We start from the raw sequence: 26,962 nt of genomic DNA on the forward strand, positions 1-26,962 counted from the left end.
AAAACGATCAACCAACCATAAATCAATAAAACAAGCAACTCCGTCCGCCATCCATCCAACCCCCGAACTCCTCGGACTCAGTCCGGAATCAGCCAACCAACAACAAATAATTATTGAATGAGTAAAATATATTTAAATCTAAAAGTAGGGTTTGGAAAATACTTACAGCGCTATATGGTATTTTTAGAAAACACGCGGCATTGCAAACGGCGGAAGGAAAGCAATGTAACAGTGAAATTTCACTGTGGTCGTGGGTTGTAAAATACCCACTTTTGAACGGGGACAAATCAAGGCTCAATATTGATAGGGAATGGTCTAAGGATGTTTATGAAGCTAGTGGAAGTGGAGTTTGGCCGTGGGTGGTGGCAGAAACGACGGAGGAAGGGCCGAAATGCCCAAAACAAAAACTAGCTCGTGAGAGCTGATCCGGTGACTGTTAGAGGCCGAAAATGGGTGGGTTAGGTCGGCAAGGAGTCGGTGATGAAGTGGTGAAGAGGTGGTTGCCGGAGCTGGAGCGACGGCGGCAGATCAGAGCAAAAACCGCTCGGCTTGAAGGTGGATTTTCGGCTAAACGGCGGCTCCGTTGGTGGTGGAATTTTGTGGGGTGGTTCACCAGAGGGAGGGGAAGATTTTGGTGGGGGTGGTGTGCCGCACGGTGGCCGGCGGCAGTGGTTCTGGGAGGTTGGCCGAACGACTTGAGGGAGAGGAGAGAGACGGACCGGGGGGGTATCACGCAGGAGGGGAGGGGAAAAAGGAAGAGAAAAAGAAAAAAGAAAAAAAGAAAGAAAAGAGAAAAAGAGAAAAAGGAAAAATGGAAAAGAAAAGATGGAGGGAAGAAATGAGGTCCAATCCTCACTCCGGAAAACAAAACAGATCTGTCGAAAACGAGATTAAAAACCGTAAAACGACTAAATAAAATAAACACCGCATCAAATAAATTAAAAACCAATTAAAATACATTGATTTAAAATAAATAAACCAATATATTAATTAAATTGAAAACAACACTTCAGTGAAAATACACGTAAAAGCGGGTCATCACAAGTTGAGTTCGATTCGAGTTTAACCGAGCGAGTACCTAACGAGCTATCAAACAGACTGGTTCATTTACAGCTTTAGCCATGAATTGTAAAAGCCAAAAAGGGTAGGGCTAGGGATGAAAGTTTAAATTAGAAAACCAGTCCGAACTGGATAGAACCGAACCAATTGGTCCAGTTTTGGACAGGTCCAGTTCGGAACTAGTTTCTATATTGTAAAAACTGGTCAGATCCAGTCTGATTTCAATTATGTGCTTTCTGAGATCAGACCGGATCGATTTAAAAATATATATATAAATTAAAGTTTTAATATTATGTAAAATAATTTTTATGTATAATTATATATGAAATTTTTATATATAATTATATATCATATATAAATTTATTTTATATTATAATTTATAACTTAAAATTTTAATTTTAAATATGAACATTTGTAATTTGTTTAATCATATGTTATAAGAGTTATAGCATAATATAGTTAACTTAATATGTTGGTATTAATACTATGATATTAGTATAATATGATACTATGATATATATTAGTTGAACACATTCTAACGAATTATCCCTCAGCTAGGGATGTTTGGGCAAGAGCACAAGGAAATTGCAAAAAGCTATCCCTCTCTACCATCATTTTAAAGATCTTGTAGAAGGTTTTGTTGAGACTTTGGCACCTAAGGAACTGATGTCCTCTACTATCACTTCATGGCTCATATGGAAGGGGAATGACATGGTTTCCAAGGAGCTCTTCCTACACCCAACCAAGGTAGTCTAGCAATCTACTTACTTGATGCATGAGCTACAGCAAATCACTTAGCAGAAGAGGGCTCATGCAACCAGCAGTCAACAGCACACAAAGTGGGAAGCCCCACCTCAAGGAAGGTTAAAATTGAATTGAGATACAGCACTCAATAAAGCTTCTTGCAAAATGGGAGTGGGTGCAATTATTAGAGATTGGGAGGGACAAGTGTTAGCCACCCTCAGAATGCAACATGATTTGTACCCCGATCCCCTTATGCCAGAAGCTTATGCTACATTTCAAGCATCCTTATTTTGCAAATCCATTTGCTATCGAGGCATCATCATGGAAGGGGACTCTCTGCAAGTTATATCAGGCCTCAACTCATCAACAGATAACCAAACCTATGTAGGCCAGCTAATAGCAGACGCAAGATCAACCCTCAACTCTTTCACTTTTTGGTCAGCAAGGCACACTGTGAGAGCAAACAATTATGTTGTTCATGACTTAAGCAAGGATGCTCAGTGGTTATACCACTTCTTTTGATTTCATTCTTCATTGTATCCAAACTATGGTTTAATTATTCTCAATATAGGATATGTTTTCTTCAAAAACAAATATTAGTATTATACTATGATATTAGCATAATATTATAATTTATAGTATTATCACTATAATACTATGCTATATCAATATATAATATAAATTGACACTTAATTAAAACTAAAAAATCGGATCGAATTGGACTGGAATCGATAAAAATGAAAATACCAGTTTAGAAAGGTAACTAGTGCGGAATTAGTTCTTGAAAATGCAAAATAGCTATATCCAGTTCGGTTTCAAAAATTTTACAAAATTGAACCAAATTGGACTAGTTACACCCTAGGTAGAGCACACTTCTATTCTTTCACAAAACAACAAAGCTGAGAGGAACCATAATGCTAAATACAATAGGTCCCCTCCAAAGTACCAAAAAAAAAAAAAAAGTAAACAGTTGTGACAACAAGTTTCCAATCGGTGAAAAATGAGTAATGTTACATACAGTTATAGAGTGCATAAGTGTTGTATAGTAGTTTTGAAAAAAAAAGTAGAATTTAGTATTAAAAAATTAATGTTTTTATGTGAGTCCGTATTTAGTTAATTTTTTTAAAGTGATTACACAACACCTACATAACTCACGACTGCAACTATCATTTCTCATAAGAAGATACAAGGTTGGTTAAACTCCAAGGGGTTGGCCTAAGTGGTGAAGGCCTTGGTCTTGGGGTCTCATTCCCTTCAAGGTCCAAGGTTCAACACCTCATGGATGCAAACAATCCTTTGGGGCCACACCCCCTGATGAAAAGCCAGCGATTTAACCAATTCTGTGTAGGGAAACTTCCGAGGATGCGGTGCACGGGACCGAGGTTTATTCTGTAGGGGTGGGTCCAAAGGGCCCTGCCTTGGAGAGGTTCCCCGATATCAAAAAAAGAAAAAAGATACGAGGTTGGTTGCTCTTATTTCATTTCTTGAGAGATATTACTATTATTATAATATTATTAATAATAACCATAATTCTAATGCAACAATAAAAAGTGATAAAGAAATGACAAATGGGGAATCATGGGAGAGCATTTCCGAACTACACCATTTGTTTGAGTTTTGCTACGTACAAGTAAAGTTGCATACTAATCTACATATCAATACTAATTCTTTCTTATTCAAAATTTTAAATTAGCAATGTTTCCAATAAAATCTACTTTTTAACTAATCACATTAGATTGGTGCATATATTAGTGCGCAGATGTACTTGCAACTAGATTTTTCCTTTGTTTGGTCTCCCCACACTTCAGTCCCACGACCTCTTTTTATTATTATAATTTATATCTCCCTCTCTTTGTCTTGCTCCCCTTTTCTCTTTCTCTCTCTCTCCCTCAAAGACTCCCAAACTTTTTTGTTCTCTCATCAACGTGGTCCTTCCACCAATGTTAGAGCCAACACACAGCGTTGTTCCTTCGTAATCTCTCTCTTTGTGTCTCTCTGTCTCGGTTCTCATTGGATGCTTTGGAGTTTCATGGAATATGAAGTCTGGTTGTGTCAACATCCTCTTCCACCATATCCTTCATTTTCTTATCTTTTTAAATATTTATTTTTCTACTTATTCTTATTAGTTCTTTTATTTTAAATTGGTTATTATTATTTTGATTATGGTATTTCATTGTTATCACTGCTTAAGTTGTGTAATCTATTTTAATGTCCTAATTATTATTATTTATTATTGTCTATTATTTATTGTCTCTTTATTTCAAATTACTTACATTGTTGGGTTTCACTATTTTATTTTACTAAGTTGCTGTGTTTTTAAGTTAAACAATGTTAAATCCTCACTGTTGGATCAAATTGAAGACCCCAAGATGAAGGGTCTAGATTTAATTCCCAAGCCCTTTCTTTTTCCCTATTTCCTTTATTTTCCTCTCTCTCCTCACTCTCCCATGCACCTGACGGAAAGCTCCCCTACATGATCCACTCCTTCAGCCACACAGGCGCCACCGAGAGCCACCAACCCAGCCTCACTGCACCATCGGCTTCCCCTCACACCGGCGACCACCCTTCCCTACCAAACCCAACCCCCACGTAGCTCCCTCTCTCTTTTCGCAGCACTCAAAACCCATAGGTTCTTCAACCAATTGTCGTCATTTGCCGTTCCCTAGCTATCACACCACCACCACCAAGCTCCTCTCCCACTGGTGATCTCTCCTAGCCAATCTTATGTCCCACTATAGCCCCTAGCCACCTTAAGCCTTCCCAATCTCCCACGGTTTCTCTCCACTCCTTTGGCCCTAATCCACCACCCATGCTGCCACTCACAACCACCAGCCACCATCATCAACTTCACCAACCTCCATAAGCCCTTTCGTACCTAGCCCAAGCCTCTCTTAGCTCCCCCTACATTTTCCAACTTTGTGACCCATGACCACCTCTTAGAAACACTGCACAGCCTCTTTTGGCGTCACCCTGGATCTTCAAGATTTTCATTCCATTGTTATAAGTAATTTCCCAAAGAACTTTCTTGAGATTTAAATATATTTTTACACTAAGTTGCTTTTGCAGTCTGATTGGTTGTGATGAGTCTTGGGTCCGTGAGGTGTTGGAATTGTTAATTGGAATTGCTGTCAGATGTGGGCCTTGGGCAGGATTAGATGATGGGATTATGCATGTAGTGGTTTGTGAATTTTGCACTTGGGATTGTTATCGATGTATTTTATCTGATGTGTGTTATGCCATGTCATCCAATATATTGTTTGAATACATTTTCATGTGTCATGATTTAAAACTGGGTTTTTGTGTAGGGAAATGAATTTTGGATGCATGCGTATCACAACCCCAAGCCAGAATGGAGCATTATCTTGGTGGAGCTCCTCTAGTCACTCAGAAGCATAATAAACTGAGTGATGTCTCCTGGGTTGTTGCTGGGAGACAATAGGATGGGACGAGATGGTAACGTTTTTGTGTCAACTCTATGGCCCCTCTGTTGGCAGGGGCTAAAGGATGCTTGGTCACGAATGCGCTAGGTGTGGAACTAGGTTGCACTCGTTACGAAGTCACATCCATGATCGTTACCCATTGTGTGACAAAGGAAGCCAGGGTGTGCAGATGATCTTTAGGGGAGATCATGGTGCATGCAGGATAAAAGGATACATTGGGCCATTTTCAGATAAAATTGTGGATTTTGATAAATGGATATGTTGGGTCATTTTCTGGAAAAATGTGGATTTATAATTGGGTCATTTTTTGAAAAAATTGAGGATGGTATTTAATGGACTTATTTTTGGCCAAATGGGGTTTTGGCATGTGTTGGAAAAATGTGTCATTTTTGGAGAAAATGATGGTTTTGTTTCTTGCATATTTTATCATGTGGATGCATTTATGTTGGCTATAGTAATATGTTTTTATCTCTTGAATTGTTTGGTTGATTACTTACTGAGATTCATAATTTCACGGTGGTATTCTAACCCTATGGTTCCATTTTATGAAATCGTAGATTTTGATACAAAGAATGACGTTGAATCTGAGGGAGAAGTGACTTGTGGTCGCTTGTTGATCATGGGATTTCTTTCCCCTTTTGACTTTGTATTTTGGCTTTTTATTTTATTTCACTAGATAACAGTATAATTTCTTTAAGGATCTTTTACTTTCGTGGTTCTATTTTTAAAATTCTGATACTTAGTTGACCATATTTTATTTATCTACTGCAATTATTACTATACACTTAATTGCATGTTCACACACTAAGCACCTGATGATTAGGGTGCATGACCCGTGTTATCATCATCCCGGTGTCACAATTCCTACTAAAGCACATGTGGGAGTCAGGGGCCCCGCAACCTCCTTCCTATTCTTCTATTTTTGTTTTATCTTTTTTGCTATTCTTTTTCCTTGTCATCTTGTTCTATTTTGACCAAAGCAAAAGAAACTAGTATAAGAAAGCAAAAACTACAACCCAAACTCAGTTGTCTGCTTAGATTTGCTTCATACATTTATCATTTTTTACTTCCCTATTGAACCCTATTTCCAAGCCTAAAATCATCTATTTTCTTTTATGATGGTTTCAAATTTGGTGCACCTTGATGAGATGATGGTCTCTAAAGATGTTGGCTCATATTCTTTGTTGCTTATTTGAAACTCTAGCCCTTTTCACACCACAATGGTGTACATGCGGGGGTGGTGGCATGTGGGGTTTTAATATGTATTGAAAAAGCCTAACTATAGGCATACGGAAGGGACTCGGTGAGAAAGGTATCCACGCTGGATTCAAATGCACCATTTTGGAGTAAATAAAATGGTGCGTTTGATTGAAGTTAGAGATGTCTCATATACACACGAAACTGTGCATTTCATTTCACCGTAAATCCCTCTCCCCAATTTCTCTCCCCATGCTCTCCCCCTTCCCTCTCTAGCGATCCCCAACCCTAACCCTAAACAGTGATCAAATGCATGCGGGATTGGCTTATTTTCCCAACGATCAAGCTTCCATATAAAGACAAGACAACCTTTGTCTCTCTTTCTCTCTAAATATTTTTTGTACGGTGAGTTTCCCCTTCCGAGGTTTGCCTCTTTTTCATTTCTGTGCTCTCCTTCCCCTTTCATTTCTGTACGGTTATGACTGATGCATCTCTTTTTACTTTCATTTACTCGATTTTGTCTTTCACCTTGTAGGGATTTATCATTTCATTTATGAGTAAAGACTATAGTGTTGTTTAGGGTGGCGAGGGAATGAGTTCGATGGCTGTGTTTTTACTTTGTTACAACGTCAATTCTTTTTTTTTTTTTTTTGGTAGATTCTTGTATAAATAGACAGGACTCTCATTACTTAGATTTTATTTAGAATTGTTAAAACGTGATTTGTGTTCGAGATTGAACATTACTCAAGAACCTTTTCATTTTCCATCGTGTTTGTGATTCTTGTTTCATGGGCTGAGTTTTTTGGGTGTTCTTGGCATTCTAATATGTTTTCTTGAAGAAATACCATTACAGAGCATGAAAAGAAAAGGAGGAGAAGAAAGATTTTATGTACGGTGCATTTCCCCTTCCAAGGTCTTTTCTTAAGAAGGGCTAATCTTATTTTTACCTCATTTTGACCTCATCTCTTCAACAGACAGAGGTTGTTTCAGCAAAATTTGTCATGAAGACAGATGATGATGCGTTCGTACGTGTAGATGAAGTGCTGGCTTCTCTAGATAGGATCAATGTGACTCAAGGTTTGGCTTATGGGCTCATAAACTCGGATTCCCAGCCACATCGCAATCCTGAAAAGCAAGTGGTATATTAGTCCTGAGGTAAATCTTAAGTCTGAAAAGCTCATGTTTGCTTTAGTAATTTACTTCTGGTGGTTTCATCTTTGCTATTTGATCTTGCTGGGTGTACAGAACTTCTTGGCATTCTAGAATTTTTCTTATTATAAGCACATCGGTAATAAAGAAAAGTAAGAGCATTAGTCCATGTAAGCTTGCTACACACTCGGTTACAGGGGAGGGAAACAATTAGCATTATATATCTTTCGTGTGTGCGAGTTAGTGTCATACCTCCAATTCCTTGATGTGAAGAATTTACCAATCATATTTTTCCGCAATTATTTACCAACTTTACTAAATAATCAGATTTCTCTTGGCTGGCCTTTAATTTAAAAGGCTTACAAATAGGGATTAAGTTTAATTTACTTGGGATTTTAGAAGTATATACATTGTTTGGATGTCAGCCTCTTGCTTCTCATTTCTGTCTATTTCCATTGTCTTCACATCTGAAGGAATGGCCTGAAGAGAGGTATCCTGCTTGGGCGCACGGTCCTGGTTATGAGGTGTCGCATGACATTGCAAAAGAAATCTATTGGAGATACCAAAAAGAAAATTTAAGGGTATGGTAAAGATAATCTACCATTTTGTAGCACCTTTTTCAGGTGGGGGAGTTTGTTAAAACTGGACTGACCAGTTGTTTACGTGACATGTAGTTTTAACATTTGTTCACATCTGATCAAAACGAATGTGACGTCGCAGATGTTTAAGCTAGAGGATGTGGCAATGGGCATCTGGATTGCAGAGATGAAGGACATTTTGAAAGTTCGGTATGAGAATGACGAGAGGATCCACAATGAGGGGTGCAAAGATGGTTATGTTGTGGCGCATTACCAAGATCCCAGGGAGATGATCTGTTTGTGGCAAAAAATTCAGGAAGGAAATGGTGCTAGGTGCTGTGGTGATCCATGAGCATCATTAGTTAATGCAAGAGGATCTTTATTAAGTCTAGAGGGGCATTACCATGGCTGTAAACTAGAAATACTTTAAGTCTAGAGTTTGTAGAGATGCGCATTTCGCATGAACCAGAGGATCTTTATTATGTGTAGAGAGAGAGAGCGCCTTGTACAGATTCCACTCAGTTTTAGGATCATAAGTACTACTTCTCTGTAATGTTGATCCCAATATAATAAACTTAACTATTTAATATATTGAGATAATATAATAAATCAAAAGTTTAGTTGCATACATAAAAAGAACATTCCACTTTTAACTCATCAAGGACCATACAACTTTTTATCCCCGATATAGTGCAATATCCGGACATAAATAAGAATTAAAGAAAAAAATATAGGCATAAAATTATTAACATTTCAGTGCTCAATTTGCACGGTCTCTAAGGACTTCAAGATCCATTTTAGTTGGGTCAGTCGCTCGCATCTTGTAATGGATGCCATCCAGCTCCCTTCTGAACCTGTCCTTTGATGTTTTGCATAGAACATCTTAGCATGGATTTGGATATAGCAGGAGACCTGGATTTATTGAGAAGGAAAAATTACAAACATCACAGATTAAAAATATATATATAAGCAAAAATACAGCTAAGAAACATTCCCACAAGACTAGTATTCCAATCATTCCATAATAAATATTGAAAATTAATGAAAAGAGAACATTCACCACAGCCACATTAATGAGCCGAGCACAAATAGGAACTTTAAAATTTTGGAAACATGCACTTGTTATCACTTGCATGGAGACTAGATTCCAGCTCTAAAAAAAATTAAAATTTTTGAAATTTTGGCATAACAACTTTAAAAATCAAGATTAGTAAGGACTTTGTTTCAGTTAAAAAAATATTTAATATTTAAAAAAATATTCAAATCACACTCGAGGTACTACTAATAAGTGCATTATCCCAACAGTTTTAGCATGCCCATGTTCACATGAAGAGACTTAACACTCCATGCTTACACTGATGAAAATGTAACCAAGTACCATCTATCAGCTGTTAACAACTCTTAGCATACTTATCAAAAAAAAAACAACTCTTAGCACAACCATATATTTAATCACCATAAAAGGCTGAAGCTAATTGCCATCAACTATGCAATTTAACCAACATATCAAACTATGAATATTTTATTATTCAAACAAATCACTACCAACACGGAAATACTAACAAACCACAACAACACACAACATACTTCAACACTTGTTCTCTAAGTCTTGCTACAATATGCTATTTGGTTGCGTTTCATTCACCGTCTCCAGCTGTATTATATCCATCCATAGTTGCATCTGTGTATGTAATAGCAAACAAAGTAAGACCCATATAAAAAACATACAAATACAAGAAATGAATTAAAGTTGACTTTGGTACACTTTCTTGTGTCCCTGTCACTGGAGTTTGTACAGTTCCTGGTGTCTCCATCACTTCTTGTTGTACACTTTCTTGATCCACCATTACAGAAGTTTGCATATTTTCTTGCATCCTCATTCTCAATGGGCCAATTTGATTTCCACTTATTTCCAATAGTTTGGTGTCCAATCCACTCATATGACAAAATAAAAAAATAAAAAAATAATTAGAATTCACAAATAATAGTATATTATCAAATACTCAAATTTGTTTTTCCATGCTCTCACAAATCTGATTTTTCATTTATCTTTTTTCTTTCTCACAACCTTAGTTCTTATTTTCCTCATTTGTTCCTCTATCGTCGACATCCTCCTCTTACACGGGGATCTTCCCTTCCCTTTGACAACATCAGGACTTAGCACATTTTTCAAACTTCCCTTCTAGCAAACGATCCATTCAAATTAAATATGTGTCTTTGTCTGTAAAAGGCTAAAGCTAATTGCCATCACCTATGCAAGTTAACTGACATAACAAACTATGAATATTTTATTATTCAAACAAATCACCACCAACACGCAAATAACAACAAAGTGGTCTTAACACACAATAGATATGGTAATTGAATGATTGATCAAACAGATATGGAACTCCCAATGAAATATTTCTTTGATTTGAACCCAAGATGCTAATAAGAGAATTCCTCTCTCTTAGCTATCTCCAAACACCCAAAGACTTAAATCCCATTTTTATAAAATGACATTCGAGATAAATAAAGAAGTCTACTATCATCAAAGTTAGCAATAGAATATAAAGTTAAATACTTTTTTTATTCAGAATATATTATGTGGTGCGATAGGGAAAAATGGTTTAAATTTTTATCAGGGAAACATAGCTTCGATTGTTGATCTGTTCGTTTCAAGAATTGGTTCTACTATTTCTGTATACAAAATAGATGGCATTGTGCGTATATGAAATTGGGCTTATATGAAATCATTTCAAGAAACTCCAATTATCTCATTACGCGTTACTCCACCATGAATATATTTACAAGATCTGCTATCCCATCCTCTACCACAGAATATTTCATGAATCCTTAAGCTAGTTGAATAAATCCAAAATTTTAAGATGGAAAAAAATTTATAACTTCAGAACATACCTTGGATGGACTTGCAACAATATTCGAGAGAGTAAAAGATATGTATAATATGAACCACCTCTGGGTTATTTTTGTAGTGGTTGTCACTTTTGGTCCCCTAATGCACACCAGCCCGCTGCATTTTCCGATTCAAAGCTTGAATGAATTCTCTCATTGCGTTTTCTAATTTCTTCTTCTTATTATTATTAATATAATTGCTGATGTGGCGAGATGCCACGTCAGTGGAGTTCTCATACAGGCACATATTTGTGCTTGTCTCTAGCACTACTGATATGTACTTATATGAGCCGTGTTGTTTCATGATTCATTATGCTAAGGACGAAGGGCGTAACGTGCACCTTGAGCTCTGAGAGCTCAGGGACGAGTATGCAGAGATGACCAAGCAGATAGGGGCATCGTCCACTATGGATCTGCTGCTTACCGGCACCAACCTGCCATATAGTGTTGAGGTGATGGCCATTTCTCTTCCACCCAAATTCAAAGTCCCCCAGTGATTGAGCTGAAATATTACATACTTTTATACATTTAGAACCAATATATTTTATTTATTTTATTACATTATTATTGGTTTTATATAGAAAAAAATGTTAAGATGAATAAATATGAGTTGTGGTTTAAATTGCTTAATATCATGATTTATGCTTAATTTTAGAACTTGTGATTTAATTGAGCAATTTTTCTTTATATGCACAACACATTTGTTTTTGATATTTTGTTTTTCCTTTTTTATTTGTTTTTAATTTTTGTGTTATTTCTTTTTATTTTAGGCTTCTAAATAAATAGGATGCTCATTGAGAGAACCACATGCAAACCGAGGACATTGAGTAGAAAGATGGCGTTGAGATATGAGACAATTTATTTCTCTTGGACATTTCAAAATTATTGATGAAATTTAATGTGTCTATTGATGATATAAGTAAATGAAGTTGACGGAAGCAACTCACATAACACGAAGGGCCCATATGCGAGTTCTTTTTTGCATGGTTTGGAAGCAACACGATCCATTTCTTTTTGGACTTTTGGCAACACATATTGAATTGGAAGGCCAGCCTCTTGGTTTAGTTAAATTCATGCCACACGTCAATTGGTAGGAGGACTTCAACTCATGCACGGCATCATATCATGCACCCAACGCCGCATGAAAATAAAGCTTCTAGGCAATTCAACACGCTGCACACTATTATTTCTTTGGGCATTCAATTCAAGCGGCACACATTATTTTCGATCAATTCATTTTGGATCTATACTGCAGTGCCATTGAAAAACTCTTTGAGGGGTCCAATTGATGCTACAGTCTAGCCTCCTCCCCTGCTTTTAATCTCCATCTCCGTTCATTTGACTTGATTTTTTTGTCCCATATATTTAATTTCAATTTGAAGTTATAGTGTATTCTTGATATTTTTGAATTAAAAGTTGGGCATTTTATTTGCTATTTATTTTATTTTATATCAATTATTTTTCTTGTTTCTTTCAACTTCTATTAAATATGCAATACAATTATATTTTAGATTAATTTCAGTTTATTGTTTAATTTTCAGATTAATTAAAATTGTTTAGCGTAGTTGAATTTTTAATTGTTAATTTCAATTTGTTAGTATTTTATGTTCAATTTCAACACTAAAAAAAAATTCAAAAGTATGAATCTAGTCTATAACTAATGCCCTTTTATTTTTGTTGTACTCTTCTATTCATTGTACATACCCCCACTTTTGTTTGTGAAACTTTTCACCATTTTATACGAGTTTGGATTTAAGCAATTTTTCCCGAGAAAACGATTTAGGAATTTTATTTCTAATTATTACACGACATCCTCATGCACTTGGAATAGCTTTTGTGTTATTCATTTTTGAGTGAGTCAAGTTTTTGAGATGTAAGTGTATAACGGGTCCAAGGACCCATTAGAGCAGTTAGAAAAGTTCAAGGCTCACAAGACCTTGCACGGGTTCCTAGAAGAGGTTGTGTGCCAAGCCAAGTTCGGCTCCCTATTGTCGGGATCCGTGGATAGCTTCGGCAAGTTAGCTCATCTCTTCCTAACGCAGCTCATGGCAAGTCGAAAGAGAAGGCATCTGGCCGCCTACCTCTTAATAGTGAAGCAACGCAACAACAAGAGCTTGAAGTCATACCTCTCGCAATTCAATTGGGAGCATATGACTATTGATGACCAAGACAAAAAGATTACCTTGGCAGCCTAGCTAGGAGGAATCTAGCCTTGAAATTCGTTCATGACCGAGATAGCTCAATGAACCGCCACCACATTGAGGGAGTTCATGGACTGAACTGATGGCTTCATTAATGCCAAATACACCCTCAAGGCCCTGACGACTCCACAAAAGACCAAGCTAGAGCAAGTGAACAAGAAGGTCGCTAGACAGAAAGGTGGGCCGAATCACAAAGGAGGCAAAAAGAGGGGCTCAGAGGCTAACAGAAGGGAAGAAGCACTGGCTCGGGCATGCAAGGGGCCCCATGTGCACATGAGCATTGCTATAGAAGGACAGCTAGCCACGTGCCCACAGAGAGAACCATGGCAGGGCCAGAAGGGCCACCAGTATTGCGCCTACTACCTAACAGATCGACGTAGTAGCAAAGACTACTATACTTTGAAATGGAGAAGGGAAGCATTGGAAGGCCCACTAGATCAGTAGTAGCAATCGGAAGACCAACAGGAACTGTGCGAGGGCGGCCAACCAATGACCTAGTGGAGTGAGAGACCAAGAAGACAGGGTTGGGAGAGAGGCAACCCACGACGCAAGAGCCCGGCAAGGGCCAACAACCCAATGGGTAAGATCCGCACAATCGCAAGAGGATATATGGGAGGAGGAACCACCTCATCGACTCGGGGGGGCACACACCCAAAGGGCCCACTATGAGAATGTGTTAACAACTAGAAGGGTCACCACCAGTACTAGAAGGCATTTCGGGGGTACCACGATAACCTTCGGCGAGAAGGATGAAGAGGGCATTCTTGACCCCTACGATGATACGTTGGTGGTGACCATGCAGGTCGCGAACTTCACCACCCTGAGAATCTTAATCGACAATGGAAGTTCGACAATCATTTTATTCTAAGAGGCCTTCATCAGGATGGGAATCAGCTCGAACCGACTGTGCCTGGCCCCCATGGCGCTCAAGGGTTTCATTGATGACATTGTCTAACCAATAAGAGCCATCACTATTTCTGTCTTGGCTAGGAAGGTCCCTCAAACTTCAACCACAATGGCTAATTTCTTGGTGGTCAAGGCTCCCTCTTTGTACAACGCAATACTAGGATGCCCGACCTTGAATAACCTAAGGGTGGTGACGTCCACCTACCACCTTAAAATGAATTTTTCCATGGACTTGGGAGTGGGAGAGGTCTAAGGGGAGAAAGTGCTAGCCCGGGGGTGCTACGCCTGAAGCTGAGGCACTTCTCCTGTTCGAACCGGGGTTTGAAACCAAACTTCTCCTCAGGAGGATAGATGGGGCGATTCAGGTGAGATCCAATGTAGATCCAACTTTCTATTCACTCGTGGGATCCGGGCGGTCCGGGGGGGACCACCACGGCTCCTCTCTTCTCGAGAATCCATATATCCCTTATCAGCATATGGACAGCTATCTCTCGAGCACTGGTTTAGGTTCGGCCTCAATGGGAAAATAAAACGGAGCACCTAACAACGTATCTTCACAGACCAAGAACTACGAGATCGCCCCTTTCATTCTGGGGTGACGGAGGGAGGCACAAAGTCAATAAAGTCAAGATGATCAAGGAAGTGAGGAAGGTAGCTGGGCCACCTTCGCTGCCAGTCATGGATGAGTGGGATGAGAAGGTTCGAGATGAGCTGGCACTTTGGCAGGCAGAACCTAACAAGCCCTTGGAGTTGGTCTCAGTCAATCAGCAATGGCCCGAACGAGAGGTACAAGTAGGGACCAAACTAGCCCCTGAACTAAGACAGGCCTTGAAGCAGCTTCTCATTGAGCATCAGGACTTGTTCAACAGCACTTGTTCACCTGGACCACCTCTATGTGGACCCGATGGCCAGGAAAGTCAAACAGAAGCGTTTAAGCTTTAGCGCAGAGCAGTACACAGCCATAGTAGAGGAGGTGGACCTGGAAGCTCACTATCTCGAGTGGCTCTCCAATATGGTTCTAGTGAAAAATGCAAATGGGAAGTGGTGGATGTGCATTGACTTCACTGACCTGGGCAAGACTTGGCCGAAAGGAAGCTTTCCACTGTTCTGCATCGATTTGATAGTGGACTCGAAGGCCGAACACCCACTCCTCAGTTTCATGGACGCATACTCCAAGTACAACCAAATCCAGATGAGCCCAAATGATGAAGAAGAGACGACCTTCATCACAGACCAAGGGCTTTACTACTACACATGTTGTTCAACCTGAAGAACGCTAGCACCACGTACCAACAGCTAGTCAACTAAATGTTCAAGTAGCAGATCGGCTAGACAATGGAGGTGTATGTGGATGACCTGCTAGTGAAGAACAAGAAACCTGAGCAACACCTGTCAGACCTTCGAGAAGCCTTCAAGGTACTTTGATGCTACCAAATGAGGCTCAACCTACTAGAGTGCACCTTCGGGGTAGAGTCGGGCAAGTTATTGGGCTTCATGGTCTCAAAACATGGGATCAAGGCCAACCCCAAGAAATTTGAGGAAATAGTAAGGATGCCCTCCCCTCACAACCTTCACAGAGTGCAAAGGCTTGCCAGGCAGGTGGCAGCCTTAAATCACTTTATCGCTCGGTCAACCGATCAATGCCTCCCTTTCTTCAAAGTCTTAAGGAAGCCCCAAGAATGGGACACTTCCTATGATGAGGCATTCAACAAACTAAAGGAGTGCCTAGCCTAGCCCCCACTCCTCAGCTGGACTAGGCCAGGTGAGAGTCTGACCGTGTACTTGGCTGAGTCACCACATGTAGTGTCTACAATATTGATACATGAAGTAGAAGGACAACAGCCCATCTATTACACAAGCCAGGCATCATGCTAGTGTTCACACTAGTAGTCACCGCAAGAAGGCTAAGGCTGTACTTCCAAGCCAATCCAATAAAAGTGCTCACCGATGTCCCCCTCAAGAAAGTCCTTCAAAAGCTCGATACATTTAACTGGCTCACCATGTGGCGATTAAGCTAAGTGAATTTGATATAGAGTATCAACCCCACTCAGTGATTAAAGGGTAACTTTTGGCAGACTTCATTGCTGAGTTCACAAGCTTCCCAAAAGAGATACAGGTTGTAGTCATGGAAAAGCCCTACTAGGTCTATGTAGACAGATTGTCCTGGCGAGCTGGCGAGGATGTAGGGGTGCACATAGTCACTAAACATGGAGAAAATCACAACTATGCAATCAAGCTCGCCTTCAAAACAACCAACAACGAGGCTGAGTACGAAGCACTACTAGCAAGGATGTCAATTGCCAAGCTGTTGGGGGCTCGGAAGTCAAGGTGAAGGCTGACTCCCAAGTAGTCGTCAGTCAGGTGTTGGTGTAGTTTGCCACAAAGGGAGAAAAGTTGAAGAAGTACATCCAATAGGTTTGCAAAGAGTGCTACTTCCACATACAACAAGTCCCAAGGGGAGAGAACCAAAAGGTAAGTCATTTGGTGAAGGCCGTTTCGGGGTAGGGGAGCTCCCCCTCCCCAAGCACGCTATAGTTAGAATAGTTGACGCCTTGACCATCAGGGCTAAAGTATCAATCACTGCCTTGGTGTCCCCTGAGTGAGCTATAGACATCATGAAGTTTCTGCATGAAAGCGAGCTACCAAGCGACCCAGAGGAGGCGCGCAAAGTCAGGAACAGGGCTGAATGGTTCACGTTATTGGTGGGGGTCTTGTAAAAAAGGGATTTCTCCAAACCTCTCCTTAAATGCATCTCAACTGATGAAGCGTGGTAGGTGCTGGCCAAAATTCACGAAGGGATCTGCAGGAACCACTTACGCAGAAGGGTGTTGGTTGTAAGAGTGACCTGGGCCAAGTACTACTGGCCCCACTCCCTCTGGGACGATGACAAATTTGTAAAGAACTACCCAAGATGCTAAAAGCATGCACTTGTGCTACACTGCCCACCAAAGGAACTAACTTCGATCACCTCCCCATGGTCTTTCATGTAGTGGGGACTGGATTTGATTAGCCTATTCCCTATGGCTAGAGGAGGGGCAAAATTTGTGGTTGTAAAGTCGACTATTTCACAAAGTGGGTCGAAGTAGAGGCCTTGGAACCCATCACTGCCTGGGCCATCATGAAGTTCATGTGGAGGTCGATAGTCTACTGAATCAACATTCTCCAGAGCTTCATATCAGACAATGGGAGGTTAATTTGCCAAGCCTTGTGTCCTAAATTTGCCAAGCCTTGTGTCCAGCAAATATGAGTCCCTAGACTCACCACGGGTTAAGGTTAAAGTCCCTAGACTTGCCAATCTTCCATTCAATAAAGTTGAGTCCCCTGGGTTAAGGCCAAGCCTAGAACATCCCGAGCTCTACCCTCATGGCCACTCAAATACAAGTCAAGTCCCTAGACTTATTGAGCCTCATATCTAGCAATGCCAAGTCCTTAGACCCGCTATGGGCTATGGCTAAAGTGTGACGCCCCCAAATTCCGTTTGGGATTGGACAGACATTTGAAGCGTCGAGACATGCAACACAAGGTTACCTGCCCCCGTTCATGACATATAAGATGCAATGTTCCTAACATGCATCTAACATTATGCAATATTCGCAGCGGATAATTTTTTTCTTTAGCAATACTATGCACCAAATTGAAAATATCCCAAATGCTTAAAACATACTTCATACATAAAGACCCATTGAACAGATCACAACACTAGTCCAAAATGGTTATGATCTAAAAAGCACTAGAGATGCAACTCCATCGTACAAGTAGTAATTTACGTTAACTACTATATTAACATTGACGTCGCACCGTCGCTTAGTCAACTGTGTCTAGTTGATCAGCACCTGATTCTCCTTCAGGTCCTGTAACAAGATCTATCATTCGGGGGGAATGGTAGTTGGGACTACCAAAGTGAGATTTGATTACAAATCTCAGTAAGTTAACAAAAAATTTCCACAGAAGCTAATGATGCATGGATGACAGTAAAAGCATAAATGCATAATCAAATTCATAAGTAATTAAAACATAACTTGGCGTACAATATAACATAATTGACATAACTTAAATTGAAACATGAACTGAACTTGACTTGACATGAACTTGATCTGAAACTTGACTTAGCATGAACTTGCTCTGAAACTTGAATTAACATGAACATGATATGAAACTTAACTTAGCATGAACTTGTTCTGAAACTTGACTTAACATGAACGTGATATGAAACTTGACTTATCATGAACTTGTTCTGAAACTTGACTTAACATGAAAAATACATACTCCACAGTTGTTGTGGCCCCATGTATTCTGCGTGTAAATACATACTCCACAGTTGTTGTGGCCCCATGTATTCTACACAAACTTGACTTAACATGAAAAATACATACTCCACAGTTGTTGTGGCCCCATGTATTCTACGTGTAAATACATACTCCACAGTTGTTGTGGCCCCATGTATTCTACACAAACTTGACTTAACATGAAAAATGCATACTCCACAGTTGTTGTAGCCCCATGTATTCTACGTGTAAATACATACTCCATAGTTGTTGTGGCCCCATGTATTCTACGGAAACTTATTCTTTAACTGCTTAAATACATACTCCACAGTTGTTGTGGCCCCATGTATTCTACGTGTCACAATTATTGTGTCTCACGTAGTGTATGCGCCACAATTGCTGTGACCCTATACATAAGTAATCAAGATGAAACGTGACCGGAATACGAAATGACTGAAGCCCTGACGTAACATAACGTGACTTGAACATAACTTGAAATACATAACCAACTTGAGATAGAAACATTTCGTAACATGGCATAATATATAATAGACAACATATTTAACATGACATACTTGCAACAGTGAATATTACATGACCTGACATACATGTAATAGATGACATACTTAGCATGACGTACTTGTGAGGTACAGTAATATATGACAGAATATATTATGTAACAGATAAAAATTGACGACAGAAGAAATTCTATATAATAGACAATTACGTGATAACTTGGCATGACATGACATATATGATAACACACATACATACACTGTAGTTCCTTTACTTAGCACACATACACAGTAGACTTCTAGTAAGTTAAAAGCTAACTTACCTCAATCTCCGCGTTTCTTATAAAACCTCAAGTGCGATCACGAGGAACTGTAATTAGTGATTCTAAAAGTTAGCACTAAATCACTAATAACTTGAAATATGGAAAATACTAACTTAAAGAGTAAAATGGAAATTTACTCTCTACATGTAGGAAAATGACCGTTTTACCCATAACTTAAGGATTTTGCATACTAACTCCAAAAGTCACCAAAATTTACATGCCTCATGTAAATTTTATCCTCAATTCAAATATCAATTTAGAAAAATTTAAAACTAATCACAACTATTAAAACTCCATAGGGCCAAAATTCCCATATGCTATTTCCATTGATTTTTGTTTCTAACTTGTTTTGATTAACCTTTTGATCTATGACTTATAAAGATGTGATCTTCAAACCAAACCATCACATGGTTTAAAAAGATGTCCTAAAACATATATAAGCTTCTAATTCAAGATCACATGGTTAAAAATTAACCAAAACATAAATTTAGCTAAGAGCATCCACACTTTGGCTTATTTGAATATCTCTTTACATAAAATTTCATATCTTTGAAACTAATATCAAATATCTTCAAAATAATAATATAACATGTATATAAGATGCTTAGGATCCTTCAATAAAATTATCAAAGTCATTGGAATAGGTTTAGACCACCAAAGAGTTAAACTTTCTCAAAATAGAAACTGTTTTTCCTCTTCCAGTTTCTAAGTTTCTAAATCTAAGAAAATCTTTCATCAAAACCTTTAATCATGCAAAAATCCTCAACCAATAATCATATACACATGTTAACAATACTCCATAAAAATTTCGGACCAATATCTATCCATTAGCTTGGTCAAAAACTTCAAACTATAACATATTCTCCAGTTTATCTCCCAGAATGACCTTTCTATAGTTTATACAATATTTTACTAACCAAATGATCTTCAAATGGGATGAATAAGATATCCACGTAAACTAGACTAAAAAAGGAACAACTTATATGAAGGAGACTTTATGATAAAACACTTACAAAAGCTTCAAAATGGGTGTGCAAAAGAACACCTAAAAGCTGTCCGAGAGAGAGTGTTTGGTATTCTTTCAATGGAAAGTGTAAATGAAGATAATTTCGTGGGGAGGGGTGGCTGGAGATACTTATGGATAAGATATGGAAGAGATGAGGCTGGAGTGAGAGTTAAGTATAGGACTCTCTTACCCGAAGTGAGAGTTAAGTGTAGGACTCTCTTACCCGGAGTGAGAGTGGAGTGTAGGACTCTCTTACCTAATAATATCTATAAAAATCAACTCAAGATATTTTTACCCAATAATATCTATGAAATTAGCTTAAAATATTTTTATCCAATAATATCCACAAAATTAGCTTAAGATATTTTTATCCAAAATATCCACAAAATTTAGCTCAAGATATTTTTATCCAATAATATCTACAGTTTTGAACAGATGTTTCGTCCGAAAATATGAAAAAGTGTTATTGCGCCATAAGACCTTTAATGACCCTCCGAGTCTAATGGCACAAACCATAATACATTTTGACACTTCTAACTATCTTTAATAATCAAAAACACACTTTTGATACCATAATGAGTAATAACACTAACTATGTAGTTAGACTAAAACCTATATGATTAATGGATTCGTGAAAACTTATAGAGTCTTCACAAGATTCCTAAAGTCAATAGAAATTCCACAATTGAATTTCTAGCGGGCTGTTACATAAAGTCCCTAGACTTACCGATCTATTGTTCAACAAACTCAAGTCCCTAAAATTACCATAGGGTTAAGGCCGAGCCCAAAGCATCCCAAGCTCTACCCTCATGGCCATTTGGATATAAGTCCCTAAACTTGTTGAGCCTCATGTCTAACAAATTCGAGTCCCTAGACTCACCACAAGTTAAGGCTAAAGTTTCTAAACTTGCTAATCTCCTGTTCAACAAAACTGAGTCTCTAGATGCATCGCGGGGGCAAGTCGGGACTAGAACATCTAGAGCGCTGCCCTTATTGCCACTCAGATACAAGTTCTTAGACTTTTCAAGCCTTGTGTTCAGCAATGGCGAATCCCTGAACTCATCACGGGCTAAGGCTAAAGTCCCTAAACTTGCCAATCTCCCGTTCAACAAAACCGAGTCCCTAAACTCACCGTAGGGTTAAGGCCTAGCCCAAAGCATCTCGAGCTCTGCCCTTATGGCCACTTTGGATACAAGTCCCTAGACTTGCAGAGCATCATGTCTAGCAAATTTGTGTCCCTAGACTTCCCACAGGTAGCTAAAGTCCTTGGACTTGCCGTCTCCCTTTCAATAAAGCCGAGTCTATAGACTCACCGCAAGGGTAAGGCCAGGACCAAAGCATCCCGTACTCGGCTCCTATGGCCACTTGGATACAAGTCTCTAGACTTGTGGAGCCTCATGTCCAACAAATTTTAGTCCCTAGACTTACCACGGGTTAAGTGACTCACTCAAAAATGAGTAGCACTAAAGCTATCCCAAGTGTAGGAGGATGTCGTGTAATAATTAGGAATAAATTCCTAGATCGTCTCCTCAGGGAAAGTTACTTAGAAATCAAACTCGTTGAAAAAGGTGAAAAACTTCACAAAGAGAAAATAAAATGATGGTATATGCAATGGATGGGAGAGGACACTAGTCTTGGACTAGATTCATATTTTTGGATTTTGATTGTCAGATCAGAATGTAAAGGACTAATAGATTAAACTCAGAAATTAATAAAACTAAATTAAGAATTAAACTAAATTAGGAAGTAATTGACAAAACATGCACTGAAATTGAAAAGCCCCAAAATCAATGTTCTAGGGTTCATCATTGTATTCAAATCACAAATTCTCAAATTAAACCACCGTAATTGTAATCACTATTAAAATGAAAGCTTAACGAAACGATAAAAAAATAAATAACATGAATTAAATGAATAACAAATAAATTATTCAGACGTCTAAATCAAAATTCTCCAAAATAATTCAGAAATGCAAAACTGAAATGAAATAACAAGTAGGAAATTGAAAAGATCAAGCCAATTGAATGGAGATGAAGATTCGAAGCGGTGGAGGAGGCTGAGCTGCAGTGGCAATTGGACCCTTTAAGGAATTCTTCAATCTGCTGCAGTGTGAGCGAATGATCCAATGGAAATTGTGTAGCTGCGTGAATGATTGATTGTATGAATCCTCATCTCCAAATCTGAATGAAAATCAATGGAAAATAATGAATTCTCAGTGTTTCTCTACTCAAAACCGAGTTTTCCCCGCCAAGAGTCGGCCATAAGATGTAAAAAATCATTTATATACTGTGACGGCGGAATAAACCCTTATCTGTAAAATACGATATTCGCTCGAGCGGAGTGTCGAGCGAACATCAAGCGTTCGACTCTACCTAAATTCGCTCGAGCGGCCTGTCAAGCGAACATCGAGCGTTCGACTCTGCCTAAGTTCGCTCAAGCGGCCTGTCGAGCGAACATCGAGCGTTCGACTCTGCCTGACATCGCTCGAGCGGAGGCATTTGAATCTGCCTGTCGATTCCCGCAACTCGCTCGAGCCCACTGTCGAGCGGAAGTCGAGCGTTTGAATCTGCCTAACTTCGCTCGAACGGCCAGAAGCCGCCACTCGAGCGAAATGTACCATAATCCATATTAATCAACAGTTGATAAAATTAGAGCAGAAATTCATGCTTTTAATCAATTAAAATCACAACTTTGATTTATTCATTTTTCCATATAAAACCAATGATAAAGTAATGAAAGAATTAATATATATTCGTTCCAAAAGCATTAAAAAATGCAATAATTCAGTTCAATCACACCCCCCAACTAGCATTTTGTTAATCCTTGAGCAAAATAGTGAACATTAATTGAGATGAATATTGCATAAAGATCGAAATTCAAACAAAAACAATCAAACACAATTCTGAATTCTCACAAAAGTGACACGTTACTACTCAACCCCCAAGGGTTATACCCACCAAGACTATCTCAACAATCTTTCACATAGAATTAAGGCAAATGTCTCAGAACTCAAATGTGTGTGTGGAGCTAGACCGGTTGTGTGTTCCTCATTACTAGCCATGATTTGCCATAGGATTTTTCAACCTTAAGATTAATCATTGATGATTCTAACTACCTCAAAGCCTAAGGGTCTAGCAGTTTTCACGTCAGCTCTGTTTTTAAAGGTTGGACACTCAACCCCCAAAGTCTTGGGTAACTGTTTCTAGCCCTTTTTATTTAGGAAAGTTCACTAAGTTGCCTTTATTCTTTTTCTCTCTCTGTTTTTTTTCTTTTCTTTTTGTTTTTTTTTCTTCTTTTCTTTTCATTCTAATATTTTCAAATCCTTTTCCTTTTTTTTTTTTTTTTTTGGCATGGCTCGGTAGTCCTGCAGTTTACTTCTCCAGTATTAAATCAATGAATGGTAAATAAGGAACATTACAAGCGTAAGCATGTGCAAAATGTCCTTCAAAATTTGCCTTTCATTCTACAAAAATTTTATCAAGTTTCATCTCAATAAGAATAACATCCCGGTGTTTGAAGCCACATATCAACAAAATATGATGCATCAAAAATCATACTCTATGTTTAAGCTTGAAAATAAATCTTCACAAATGATCCCGCTCAACTACTCCACCAAGATGCTCAAATTTCACAAATCTTATTTTTTTTATTATATATATATATATATATATATATATATTTTTAAAAACTGTGCACACATGCTACCCCCCAACTAGCGAGAGACATAGTCCTCAATGAGTCGAACGAAAGAAAAGAAAGTGCACAGAACTAAGCAAGCAAAACAAACAATCAACATGAAATATAAAATCAAAGCAAAAGAACAAATAAAAACAAAGCAAGTAAAGAAAACTGTAAAGAAGGAGAAGCAAATCAAAACACTTCCCTGGGATCTTGCACAAGCAAGATCTCCTCATGTGGATCAAAGACCTTCAGAAATGATTTTAGACGTTGTCCGTTGACAGTGAAGCTATTACCATTCTTCGGATTGACAATGTCTACCACGCCATGAGGATGAACGGTCTTTACAATGTACGACCCACTCCATCGGGATTTCAACTTTCCAGGAAAAATGTGCAAGCGAGAGTTGTAAAGAAGAACTTCCTGGCCAAGTGTGAAATGTTTTGGATGAATTTTCTGATCATGCAGAATTTTCATTCGTTCCTTTGCAATCTAAGCGTTGTCATAAGCATTCCGACGAGCTTCATCCAATTTATTGATCTGCAATTTTCTCAACCCTGAAGCTTCATCAAGTGACATGTTAACATGTTTTATGGCCCAAAGAGCTCGATGCTGAATATCAACAGGTAAATGACAAGCTTTACCATAAACTAATCGATAAGGAGACATCCCTAGATTTGTTTTAAAAGCTGTCCTATAAGCCCACAAAGCATCAAGAAATTTAGCCGACCAATCTTTCCTATTAGGCTTGATGGTTTTCTCAAAAATAATTTTTATCTCTCTGTTTGCCAATTCAGCTTACCCATTTGTTTGAGGGTGATAAGGGGTAGAAACTCTGTGTGTGATACCATATTTCTTCACAAGTGTAGAAAATGGTTTATTGCAAAAATGAGAATCCCCATCACTTATAATAACTTTTGGCATGCCAAAACGAGCAAATAAAGATTGCAAAAATTTTAAGACAACATGATGGTCATTTGTTTTGCAAGCAATGGCCTCCACCCATTTTGAAACATAATCCACAGCCAATAGAATATATGTGTTTCCAAAAGAAACTGGAAAAGGTCCCATGAAGTCTATTCCCCAACAATCAAAAATTTCTAAAGTCAGAATAGGGGAAAGAGGCATCATGTCTCTTTTGCTAATGGATCCCAATTTTTGACAAGGCTCACAAGTCTTGCAAAAATTATAAGCATCTTTAAACATGGAAGGCCAGTAAAAACCGCTTTGCAAAATTTTTGAAACTGTTTTCTTTGCTGAAAAATGACCACCACATACACCCATATGACAAAATCTCAAAACCGAAGAAAACTCATCATCAGGAATGCATCTTCCAATCAATTGGTCTGAACAATATTTAAAAAGATATGGATCATCAAAATAAAAGTGTCGTACCTCAAAGAGAAACCGACGCTTATCTTGAGTGGACCATTCAGAAGGCATTCTCTTAGTCACCAGATAATTAACTATGTCAGCATACCAGGGAGCTCTATCAACCACAAACAGCTGCTCATCCGGAAAACTATCATCAAGATGAAGGCTAACATTTGAAGAAGGAGATGATGATAATCTAGAGAGGTGATCAGCTACCACGTTTTCAACTTCTTTCTTGTCCTTAATGTTGATATTGAACTCTTGAAGTAATAGAATCCAGCGAATCAAGCGTGGCTTTGCATCTTTCTTAGCCAACAAATACTTAAGAGCAGAGTGGTCAGTGAAAATAGTAACAAGAGAACCAAGAATATAAGTCCGAAATTTATCAAGTGCAAAAACCACTGCAAGCAATTATTTTTCAGTGTGGTATAATTTTTCTGGGTATCATTCAAGGTTCTACTAGCATAATAAATCACAAATGGCCTATTATCCACCCGCTGCCCCAAAATAGCTCCTGAGGCATAGTCACTAGCATCTGTCATAATCTCAAAGGGAAGGTCCCACTGCGGAGGTTGCACAATAGGTGCAGTGGTAAGCGATTTCTTAAGGGTATCAAAAGATTTTTGGCACTCATCAGTCCAAACAAATTCAATATCATTTTGTAAAAGAGTGCACAAAGGTTTTGCAATAGAACTAAACCCTTGAATAAACCGCCTATAAAAGCCAACATGACCAAGAAAAGAACGAATATCCCTAACTGTCCTAGGAATAGGAAGTTTAGATATTAATTCAATCTTTGCCTTGTCAACCTTTATACCCTCAGAAGAAACAATATGTCCCAATACAATGCCCTGAGTGACCATAAATTGACATTTCTCCCAGTTAAGTAAAAGATTTTTTTCCTCACATTTTTGGAGAATACGTGCCAAATTATGCAAACAACTCTCAAAGGATTTTCCAAAAACAGAGAAATCATCCATGAATATTTCACAAATATTATCAATCATGTCAGAAAAAATACTCATCATGCATCTTTGAAAAGTAGCTGGAGCATTACACAAACCAAAAGGCATTCTAGTAAAAGCAAAAGTGCCAAAAGGACATGTGAAAGTGGTTTTCTCCTGATCCTCAGGCGCTACAGCAATTTGATAATAACCAGAATAGCCATCCAAGAAACAATAATATGCATTACCAGCTACTCTTTCCAAAATTTGATCCAAGAATGGTAAAGGAAAATGATCCTTCCTACTAGCTGAATTAAGTTTTCTATAGTCAATACACATTCTCCAGCCAGTAACCATTCTAGTTGGAATCAACTCATTTTTATCATTTTTTATGACAGTCAAACCAGATTTTTTTGGTACCACTTGAGTTGGACTTATCCACTTACTGTCTGAGATGGGATAAATGATACCCACTGCGAGTAGCTTAAGCACTTCCTCTTTCACAACTTCCTTCATGGTAGGATTGAGCCTACGTTGAGCATCATGAACCGGTCTAGCATCGTCTTCAAGATGGATTCTGTGGGTACATACAGAGGCATAAATGTCTTTGATGTCAGCTATTGTCCAACCAATTGAGCCTCGATGCTTCCTTAATACTTCAATCAACTGGGCTTCATCCTTCTGATTT

At 38.5% G+C, this 26,962-nt stretch overlaps 1 long non-coding RNA gene across 4 annotated transcripts; it reads left to right on the forward strand.

Moving 5' to 3' along the window:
• The first annotated feature begins 6,515 nt into the window (after positions 1-6,515).
• LOC122317272 lies at positions 6,516-8,756 on the forward strand. Of its 4 annotated transcripts, none has more exons than XR_006244411.1 (4): positions 6,516-6,845; positions 6,976-7,329; positions 7,415-7,595; positions 8,063-8,756. It is a non-coding gene; the product is annotated as an uncharacterized LOC122317272 (long non-coding RNA). The 4 variants fall into 4 exon arrangements; XR_006244409.1 differs by having other exon boundaries at positions 6,536-7,329; positions 8,063-8,170; positions 8,310-8,756; XR_006244408.1 differs by having other exon boundaries at positions 6,532-7,329.
• Positions 8,757-26,962: the final 18,206 nt, after the last annotated feature.

The sequence above is a fragment of the Carya illinoinensis genome, chromosome 7, assembly GCF_018687715.1.
Source record: "Carya illinoinensis cultivar Pawnee chromosome 7, C.illinoinensisPawnee_v1, whole genome shotgun sequence".
Taxonomy (NCBI): Eukaryota; Viridiplantae; Streptophyta; class Magnoliopsida; order Fagales; family Juglandaceae; genus Carya; species Carya illinoinensis.